The sequence below is a fragment of the Dendrobates tinctorius genome, unplaced genomic scaffold, assembly GCF_039654945.1.
Source record: "Dendrobates tinctorius isolate UK_male_01 unplaced genomic scaffold, ASM3965494v1 ptg000009l, whole genome shotgun sequence".
NCBI classification, from domain to species: Eukaryota; Metazoa; Chordata; class Amphibia; order Anura; family Dendrobatidae; genus Dendrobates; species Dendrobates tinctorius.
The window spans coordinates 1,361,598-1,372,783 of record NW_027361677.1 but is presented as its reverse complement, the minus strand read 5'-3'; the positions used below and the strand labels follow the sequence as shown (position 1 = coordinate 1,372,783).

The following is an 11,186-nucleotide window of genomic DNA, read 5'->3' as shown; positions in this document are numbered from 1 at the left end:
ACCATAAGAACTTACACTCTACAGTAGAGAGAGAGGACCCTACTGATCATAAGAGCTCACACTCTACAGAAGAGAGAGAGGACCCCACTGACCATACGAGCTTACACTCTACAGGAAAGAGAGAGGACCCCACTGACCATAAGACCTTACACTCTACAGGAAAGAGAGAGAGAGGACCCTGCTGACCATAAGAGCTTATAGTCTACAAGAGAGAGAGGATCCCACTGACCATAAGAACTTACACTCTACAGGAGAGAGAGAGAGGACCCCACTGACCATCAGACTTTCCACTCTACAGGAGAGAGAGGACACTACTGACCATAAGAGCTTACACTCTACAGGAGAGAGAGAGGACCCCGCTGACCATAAGAGCTTACACTCTACAGGAGAGAAAGAGAGGACCCTGCTAACCATAAGAGATTACACTCTACAGGAGAGTGGACCCCGCTGATCATAAGAGCTTACACTCTACAGGAGAGAGGACCCCACTGACCATAAGAGCTTACATTCTACAGCAAAGAGAGTACATATCACCATTGTACAAGATGTGATAATCTGCTACATGCTATAGCTGCAGGCCAGTATGGGGAAAACCGTGCGGACATACAAAAACATATTAGTCCACTCTCTGATGCTTCGGCAGTGTGGGAAATGGTACCGGAAAATTTTTTCTCTGAATCACAAATCGAATCTCAAAGTGTTCAAATTTACATGAAACCACAAATTTCATGGAACTCAAATCAAACTCGACCCTCTGCGGATCGATCTGCTTATCTATAGTTTCGAGGATCATCTCTCCCTTTGAAGGACCTGCCCTATCCTGCATTACAAACAACTCATAGGTTTCGTTGAGCTTTGTGTTATGCATTGTTTCCCCTGTGGTGGCACTGCAGAGAAAATGAACACTTCCAACTGATCGACGCCGGCAGCTCAACACTTCGTGATCAGCTCATTGCCAAATGACCTTACTAAGACGTAAAGATTACTCGAAGGGGAAAACTCTTTGAAGCATTCGGTCTATAAAACACATACAGTGTTTAGTATCACCCAACTCTCTTGAGTAGACGAACAAGCTAATAGGAGGAAAAGGGAAAAAAAAAGTTTATTATGTGTTTTTTTTTCTTTTTCTGCTCTGGATTTGCATATTTCTATTGATCATTCTGCATGTTCTTTACAGACCGAGGCTGCTGTAGTTTGAACACGGCATCTATCTAAGGTGTATGACCTTCTCGAAATGAGCAAGGCGTGTGTGACCTGTAAATACAAAGTGTTGTAATAAGTTCATGCATAAACATTAGATATTAATCCTTGAACACATCCCCAGGAGTCTTTGTTTTCTATTTGTTTTACTTGTAACTGGTTGTTTTTGCTTCTTTTACAGAGTTGTCGGAGCTGCTGCCACTTCTTAGAGAATTTCACTCTTGCCGTATGAAAGCAACGTCTTAACTATCTTGATGCAGAAGAAAATGATGCTGGAATTTGTTGCCTACAATTAAGCAGCTACTCGAAGCAGCCGAAGCCATTTCACATTTCATAGGCTTGCAATTATTCTTCTCCTGTTCGAATATGCAGTCCCCTAGGAACTAATTAGAGAAAAACTCTCATCACACACGAGGGGCGAGCAAACAAATCCTTCAAGCTCGCAGTAAATGTTCAACATTAAAGGGACGTATTCTGGGAGTCACAGCAATCAGTTTGGTTCAGTTAATTACTAATCTGGTTTCCAGACTGGTTACATTACATAATTATGACACCCATTCAACACTTGAAAGCTGGGCCTCTGAGTGATTGCGATAAAGATCTAGAATTTTACAGAAAGGTAATTGGGCAAAGCTAAACAATAGACATCCAATATTTGACGTAGTGTCATCTTTGGTATTTTGGAAGGATTTCAAGTGTTTTAATGCACAGAAAATTGACACTTCTCTTCATTAGAGTAAAATTGTAAAAGTTAATTCCTTTGTGCTGTGTCCTCTGTTTTGCATGTTTCTTGTTCTCCTTTCATCTGTCGGAATAAGACCTCTCCTGTTGAAATGTGATGGGCTGTCTCCCTTATCTGCCGGCGTAGAGCGCACAGAGCTATATCAAAGGTCCCTTGGAGATTTGCTGTATCAGATACCTTACACAGTCTGGAAAAAAAAAAGAATTTGTTTTCTTCTGTAATTGTTCAATTGCATTCTTTTTTTTATGGGTTTACTTAGAAACATGGTATCATAGCGGCTCGTGTTAACATAATACAATTTGGGACTATGAGAAACAAATATCAACACTAACAAGATAAGACCCAACACCAAGACTTACCGGTCGCTCTGCTTCCCTCGAGTGCCTGAGCTTCTAAGTTAGAGATAGATCATAAATTGTACAAAGTAAGGAAAATCAATTACTCACAAATATGTCAGATTCTTCTTCCTTGAAAAAATATAATGTTCCTTAATTTGATTGGGACTTACAATCTCGGCGGAATGAAAACATTTCACTTCCAAATTTGTGTCATATTGTAACTCCAAAATAAAACATGTGCGCTTTATCATCTTAAAGCATGACCTATTCTTATCGTCGAAAATAATAGAATATTGTTGGACCCAATTACAGCCAATAAATACCATCGGTGTCCATTTAGAACAGTTGGGGAACGGATCCACCACTTTGATCATGACTCCATTAGAATTATGAAATCCCGAGCTATGTTGGTGTCTTTTAAAAATTTGTTCCAAACTGTTAGTGTATTTAGAGGTCATTTTACCCAAAATATTTCCTCCCAGAAGATGGCCATATTTACCGTCCAACTGCGATCTGATAAAATTTTGCATCGCGCTTAGACCAAAGTTATTTAGTGAGGCCATGCACATGCCAGATTTTTTCCTAGGGCAGAATCTGTCGGAGGAAAAGAATCACAGTAAACCCGATTTGCATCCTATATTTGGATCACACTTGGCCAAGTAAGTCAACGAGAGCAAGGAAATAATTGGACTGATATTTGAGCTCAGTCCAATTTTCAAGGACTGACAGAATGGAGAAGATGGAGAATTTTTTTCCCCACATCTTTTCCTTATCCTAGAAAATGGGGTCACACTATGTCACGCACAATATAGGACAAACTAAGTGCAACACAAAGGGATAAGGGAAAGGGAACCAAACACTAGGGAAGGGGGGAGTGGAGACCCCTAGACCAGTCTAACGTCATCCTGTCTGTCCTATCATCCCTATATAGATTCCACACCTATCGCCGAGCAGGATACCTAATCCCTGCCTGATCCTGGCAATAGGCTCTGCTCCCGGGAGGACAGGATGAGCACTAGTCAATCCTCACTACAGCTAAAGACAACTGGTATAGACAAATTAAAAAAGGAACACTTAGCTTGAGAAGACTCAGGGAGAAAAACCAACTTCCTCCAAACGCCAAAAAGGACGATACCCAACAGCTGCTGCTCCAAGCCTCAACAGGGAAAAGCAGATAGAAAATAACAACAGCAACTCCCAACAGGAAGTTGGGAGTTATAAATACCTAGATCCAGGTGACAGCATTAAGGACGGGGAAGGTGGCCACTAGTCTGCAAGGCCAACTACTGAGACCTTCTGCAGCCAGATGCAGTGTGACTGTCTGCAGCCTCTCACACAACTGTAACACACTATGATCACACTCAGATCAGTGTGTGATTTGCCTAAACAGCCCAATTTTCTCAGATGAGAAAAAATATGCCTGTGTGACCCTAGCCTATGAAGCAGCAATCAGCAATGTAACAAGTCAATATGTGAGTTGCAAATAAATTGCAATCAGCCAATGATCTGGTATTTGCTAATTTTTTAGTTGATTGATGGGGTGCAAAGGAAGGAAAGATCTAAATTCCACATATGGAGATTATTGGTTAAAGGGTTAATCGACTACTCTGACAAAACCTTCTGAATCCCAGTGCAAAATAAAAAACACTGATATTCACCTCCAGTGCTGACTTACTTTCAACAGTGTCAGCACTGACTCTCCCGGAGATTGCTTGACATTATAATGCAGCCAATCAGCGCTAGATTCACTCTCCTGTCCTAATTGACATCAGGAAACAGTGAGAGGTGCTGCTTCTCTCACTTCTTTGGGATGTCTTGATTTGTCTGACGAAGAAGTGAGTGAAGCCAGTGCTGATTGGCCACAGTGATTACTTGACATAATGTCATGTGATCCCTGGGACACTGCTGGAAAAGCGCCAGCACGAGAGGTAAGTATAGGCATTTTATTTTACTGGACAACCCCTGTAATATAAAATCGTGTGATCTCCATCCTATGACAAATTGAGACAATAGGTGTATGAAATTATAACAGTTATAAAGTTTAAATAAAAATATGATTTGAAAGCTAGAGATCAAAAAAATGAGTGGCATTGAATTCTACTTGAAGTTCACAAAAATACCACATTTGCCAAAATGCTGATTTTTAGTAATTTGCTTCCATGCAGATTCAGCAACATGGCGGCCATTATTTCTCTAAAGTTATATAAATATATATTTCTCTCTGTTTCTCTCCAAATTATTAGATTAGATAGAGTTTTTTCGCTTTGGACATCCCAAGTAATATGTAGATGACAAGAAGTGCTGCTAGAATCCCCAACAGCCATTCCAAGACTTGCACTGATTTGGGCAAAGGTCATTGTGAAGGATGAGGGGGTGAGCTGTGACCATCACTTATTTATAGAGATTTTTCCTACTTTTAACAATTTTGACTCTTAAAAGTCATATGTACAAAACAGTATGTAAAAGTCTAGCGAGTGTGTGAGATGTGAGTGTGAAAATGGCTTCATTTCAGTCATTGTTTTGTTTTCTTTTTCGGCATGTTACATTTATTATGCAATGGGGTCTCTCCAGATCTATCTGGAGTCCCTTTTTATGCTATAGGGCAGTAACTAGAGTCTGATGGGCCCAGATGCAAAATTTGGACCTGGAACCCTACCTGGATGTTGGTCAGATGTATGGGACATTATAGCATTCTATGTCTAATTAAGGTATATGTGTTCTGTTCACCCCGTGTAATAACGTCCCTTATTCTGGATCCACCATCATGACCCCTTACTGTAATAATAGCCTCCTCCTGGCCACTTTCTGTAGTAATGTCCCCATCATGGGCCCCTTCCTGTAATAATGTCACTGATCTTGGACCCGTCCTGTAATAATGCGCCCTCATCCTTTTATAATGTCAACCATCTTTGACCCCTTCCTATAATAATGTCACACATCCTGGCCCCTTTCTGTACTAATCTCTCCCATCCTAGGAGCCTTCCTGTAAGAATGTCCCTCATCTTAGGCTCTTTTCTGTAATAATGTCATCCATCCTGGCCCCTTTCTGATATAATGTCCCATATCCTCATCTCTTTTTGCAATAATGTCCCTCATCCTGGGACCCTTCCTGTAATAATGTCCCTCATACTGGGTTCCGTTCAGTAATATTGTCCACCAGCCTTGCCCCTTTCTGTAATAATGTCCCCCATCATGAATCTCTTTCTATAATAATGTTCCCCATGATGGGCTCCATATTATAATGTTATCCCCAATCCTGGCTCCTTTCTGTAGTAATATCCCCCATCTTGACCTCTCTATTCAATAATGTCCCCCATTCTGACATCATCATTTCATAATGTCCGCCATCCTGGACCCTTCCTGTAATAATGTCCCCCATCCTGGACCCTTCCATTCATAATGACCCATATCCTGAGTCCCTTCCTGGAATAATATCACCTGTATTAGGCCCCTTTCTTTAATAAGGTCTCCCATCCTGGACCCTTTCCCATAATAATGTCCCCCATCCTGGACCCCTTCTTATAATAATGTATCCCATCCTTGGCCACTTCCTGTAATAATGTCGTCCTTGGTGGACTCCTTCCTGTAATAATATCCCCCTTCTGCCACTCTTTTCCAACAGATTTAAAAAAAATAATTGAGTTTTCTTACTTTTCCCAGCTCCCATGACATGTGGCTTCCTTTTTTATAGCTGGTAAAGGTAAAATCCTTGGAATTTGATGAATTAGAATTTTGGCAGATCTGCTCAACTCTAATCGTAACATTATTTTTCTATTTATAACCTATATAATTTTTATTAAGTAGTATTTTTAAGCAAATTGACATTATATATTATGATTTTATTAAAAATTCCACAAGATGTCATCTGGATACTGGCTGATTTTTTTCTATGATATGCACAAATGTAACTTTATATTTTCTTTAACCCATATTTTTAGATACTGATATCATTGCGTCTCTCCAGTCTTCATGTGCCCATGACAATATTAACGTCTCCAGAAGGGGCGCTGTTACAGTAATAGGGATATATTGCAGGATATCGCTATATCCCTTAATAGTAAGACTTTTTTTTAAAATTGAAGAATAAACCATTATAAATTCATTAAAATCACAACGATAGAAAATCTAGATTAGGAGGTATGAGAGTATGAGAGATGTGCCCATCATCACAACTCAACAAGGTGGGAATCATGAGCGGTATAGTTTTACTGCAGTCCATAATGGAATTTAAAATTTATGCCAAAATAATTTTTTTTTCAATTTTTTTAATTTCATTTTCTGATTTCATTTTGTTTTCTTTATGGTTATGGGCTTCGCCATCTTACTTTGCCTATAATGGGTGGAAATTTACTATAAACCTTAGAAGATAGTTGGGCCATTCCTTTATGAAAAATCCTCTATGATCTCAAGAATGAAGGGATTATTAATTTTATAGTTACTGCCCATTACCTAGGTTACCAACCACCTCTTAGGTCTCATAGTAGCCGGTTACCTAGGCAAGGAGCGCTTGCGGCTCATAGGTTCTATGTTACAGAGCCTGCAAGTGCCACTGTGAAGTTGGCCGAATCGGTGGACCTACCCAGGGTTTCATTCCTCTTGTGCTTCTCAAGTGTTGCAGAGGCCAATCTGTCTGCGAGCAGCATGGGAGAGTGCTCCATTTGGACCTGCGGAGTAGTCATGGTCCAAACTGGCAATCTTGAGGAGCGCATCACCCCTTGAAACCAGGAAGTTGGAAAGCAGGGAACCAGAAAGTCGGAAAGCAGTGGAGCAGTGCAATCCTGGAGACAGAAAATTGCAACACTCTTCAATTGCAACACTCCTTCTCAAGTGTTGCATAGGCCAATCTGCCTGCGAGCAGCATGGGAGAGTGCTCAATTTGGAGCTGCGGAGTAGTCATGGTCCAAACTGGCAATTTCAAAGAGCACAACACCCTGTGAAACCAGGAAGCCGGGAAGCAGTGGAGCAGTGCAATCCTGAAGACAGAAAATTGGAACACTCTATTTCACATGTTTTTACAATGTCAATACACCCAAGTTACTACACACCTTCAAATGGCTGGATATTGAGAATAAGTTGCTGCCCAGCACTACTTTCTGTAGCTTATCTCCCTTTAAATAAAAGGATGGGCATGTCAAAATTCCACATGTCCAATCTGCTTTTTTTCTATGTCAGTGGCTCAAACTGAAATTACTAGGTTTGGCTATGATAAGACTTGAAAGTAACTATCTAGTATTTCCAATAATTGACCAAAGCAGTCATATGTTTCTAAGTTGACACGTCATGCAGCAGAAGTTCAAGACTGGGTAGTCTCAGGAAAAGAAGCTTCAGCTGGATTGATGAAGTATGTTTTTTTAATTTTTAATTTTTATTGTGCACTATTCTGAGCTGCCTTTAAAGGGAACCTGCCACCCCCCCCTGGGCGTTTTTAAGTAAAAGAGCCACCTTCAGCAGCACAAAGACTGCATTCTGTGAAGGTGGCTCTTTTGTTTCTTTTCCCCAGGAATGCAAAAATATTGACTTTTATAAATATGTCCCCATACCTGTAATACATCCCATAGGTATGGTGCGTCTCCCTGTAGCAGCCTCCCCCCGCCGTCACTCATGCCCGCCATGCGCCACGTCCTCCTGCCTTGCTGCCGCCGTTACATGCCCCAGCGCAGGCTCCCGCTGGCAACAGTTGTCGGGCATGCGCAGTGCGCGCTGCCCGGGAACTGACATCAGGCTATTGCAAATGCGCGTTTTGCAGCCTCCAGATTCCCAGCCCTGCAGTGTGAATACATCATAACACACTGCGGGGCGAGTTCTGGCGCCTGCGAAACACGCAGGTGCGATAGCCTGATGTCAGTTCCCAGGCAGCGCGCACTGCACACGCCCGAGAACTGTTGCCGGCGGGCGCCTGCGCTGTGCCATGTAACGGCGACAGCAAGGCAGGAGGAGGCGGCGCAGGGTGGGCATGATTGAGGGCGGGGAGTTGGCTGCTACAGGGGGACGCACCATACCTATGGGAGACATTACAGGTATGGGGACATATTTATAAAAGTTAATATTTCGGCATTCCTGGGGATCAGAAACAGAAGAGCCACCTTCACAGAATGCAGCCTTCGTGCTGCTGAAGGTGGCTCTTTTACTTAAAAACGTCCTGGGGGGTGACAGGTTCCCTTTAAAAGATGTCTTCCTTACTGAACAAACCATTAAAGGGAATGTCATTAGAAATTCACCTACAGTTTAAATAATATTTTTTACTAAAATTATTTTTTTAATTTTGAGATATATATACATATATATATCTCTATCTATCTATCTATCTATCTATATAGATATAGATATATATATATATATGGTATATATATATATATATTATTTTCAATATAACTATATTTAAAAAAAATTGAAATCTTGCAATTTTCTTACTGCACTCTAAGCCTTATGCTAGACTCACAGTTCCTGTAATATGTAGACGATTTTCAGCAGTCTCGATATCATCACAGACAGCATTACAATGAAAGGTAACACCTCTACATACAGTAGATAACACAGGCTCAACCAGTCACAGAAGTGATGTTACAGCTCAGTAATGTTCAATCGATTCACAAAAATGACATATAAATTAAAGTTCCTGGCCAAATTTGAACAAATTGCCGAATTTGAATTTTGCCAGATTTGCTCATTATTAGTAACTATCATGTATATAGAACATGTATTCTTAAAGCCATGGCTTACCGCATAAAGAGTTAAAAAGACACAAAACAAGACCCTTTTTGTCCAGGATGGAAAAACCTTGGTTATACCAAAATTGGCAGTCCATTTGCATCTTTGGTATCTGTTCTATGTGTACTTATAAAAATGTTAAACATGAGCAATATTTAAGTCATCCAATAAACATAGTATAGATAGGTAAAAACAAGTTAAATATATAGTATACAACCTAAAATGTTTTGCCTTAGAAACCTATTAAAATTAATTTATGTTTTTTTTAATTTTTTGTTTTACTTAATATATCTTTCATTTTACCTCTTTTATGGCATATATGAAAGCTTAAAATATTTGTATGTGTGTTCACAATTTCCAATCCGTCATTAGAAATACGTTGACCCAAACTCCCGCTCTGAACATTCTCATCATATTCATAGGCTCTCCCCTGAAACATTTTTTTTTTTAGTTTAATTGAAGTGATTATCACAGCTCAAGTGTGACATTTTCCAAGCTTCAACTATTCAACCTCACCAGGGAAAAGCAGTTAAGTAAATTTGCACTGAAATGTGCATAAATATTCACATTTTTTTTTGTCAAGGATTCCTTGCACTGGTTGCCATCAATGTGCCGGAGGGAAAAATTCATGTTGCCAATATTAGGACTAGCAAATGTAGCACAGAGAGTTCTTACTAGAGGGGGCAAGAAATTTGCAGTTTGACCAAGTTTCAGTGTTTTGAATAGTTAGATTAAAAAAAAAAATGTTTTACATTTTTCATTCCTATTTTAAGCATTTTATAATTAAAGAAATCTACTGAGTTTGATTAAGGTCCCTTATGAAGTAGCTCAGTTCACATTAAAATGAGAATTTAATAAAGAATTACAAGTCATAACAAGCCAATCATAATAAACCAAAGTTACAAAAGAAACTTTGTACGTCAATGTATTTTTCTTTCACAAGTTTTACATTTTTACAAGTCACGTCATATATAGTTATCACTCATATATACCTAACATTGAAAGCTTCTGATAGGTCATTGGGACATGGTAGAGTGGGTTGCAACTTTTTTTTTAGCATTTTATTTCTTAAGTAGGTGGAGGTTGGCCAGCTCATTGAAAGCTTTACTAAGTGGGATCCTGAAACCCCAACCAAACACTAAGTAAGAAAATCAGTCATTGAACCTCTCTTCCCATCTTCCGAACGTATGAAACATCACCTGAACTTGGGGAAGGGATGTTTTTTCTGCTGCGGACATATCCTGCCAGGAGTTCCATCTTCTGTTGGATCTGCTGCATCAAGAGTTTATTTATCTCCTGCTGAACTTGGTGCTGGATTAGTATCAGGTGCTTGATCAGCTCCTCCATTTTGTCTGACCATTGATCCATCCCTATAGCCACCTCACCCAGGATATGCAGTTTGTCCACAGTCATCCCATTTGCTTCCTGGGTATTTTGCCTGAACTTCTAGCACCAACTGTGGTAGTTCAGCTCTCTCGGCTGCTCATAGAAGTAGACACAGAAATGCTGTATCTTTAAATTTTACACTGGTTTATTGAGGTACAGCATAAACCAGGGCAACATAAACACTGCCTTTCTGGCCTAACGGGAAAACAAAGCAAAAACACATGGCACAGTCTGTGTTGAAGCGGGGATCCGCTCAGGAAGCAAACATAAAAAAGTTCAACTTTCCTTGTCCTAAAGTACAGCTTTGAAGCACCCATCTCCAGGCAGACCCAACACTGAATGAGTCAGAAGGCTGTGTATTTATCCTCTGGACTCCACCCTAGGGTTGGAGTTATGGTAAACACCAACATTTCACTGTTCAGTAAACCTAGCCCTAAACATGGCCAATTAACCCTTCTCAGCACTTAGTCTGCTGTAGCATTTTTCTAGGTTCATATCACTGAAGCTATAAACCTTAGTGAAACATATCTCCCCTCCCATACTTTCCCAGTGTCTTTGTCACACTATGTAACATTAAAAAAATGAAAATAAAGTATTGAGAATATAGATGATAAAAGGGTTGTCCAGGCTTGGGACTCACATCTGCTGTCACTTTATGAGACTTTAGACTTGTGAATCCTCACAGTGTGCACTTTCACGATTCTACAGTGCAAGGAGTGGGCAATGTGTAATCGCAAGTATGCGATTTGCATACATGAGGTTACATGCAGACTAGATGTGCTTGGCCTCTCTCAATACAAGTGTTTTGGGTG

General features: G+C 40.2%; 1 long non-coding RNA gene across 1 annotated transcript in view; it reads right to left on the bottom strand.

Moving 5' to 3' along the window:
• Positions 1-677: 677 nt before the first annotated feature.
• The window catches only part of LOC141095390 (uncharacterized), a 38,565-nt gene continuing 28,056 nt past the window's right edge, over positions 678-11,186 (bottom strand). The window contains exon 3 of the long non-coding RNA XR_012233374.1: positions 678-2,129. This is a non-coding gene — a long non-coding RNA (uncharacterized lncRNA). The remainder of the gene's footprint in view (positions 2,130-11,186) is intronic.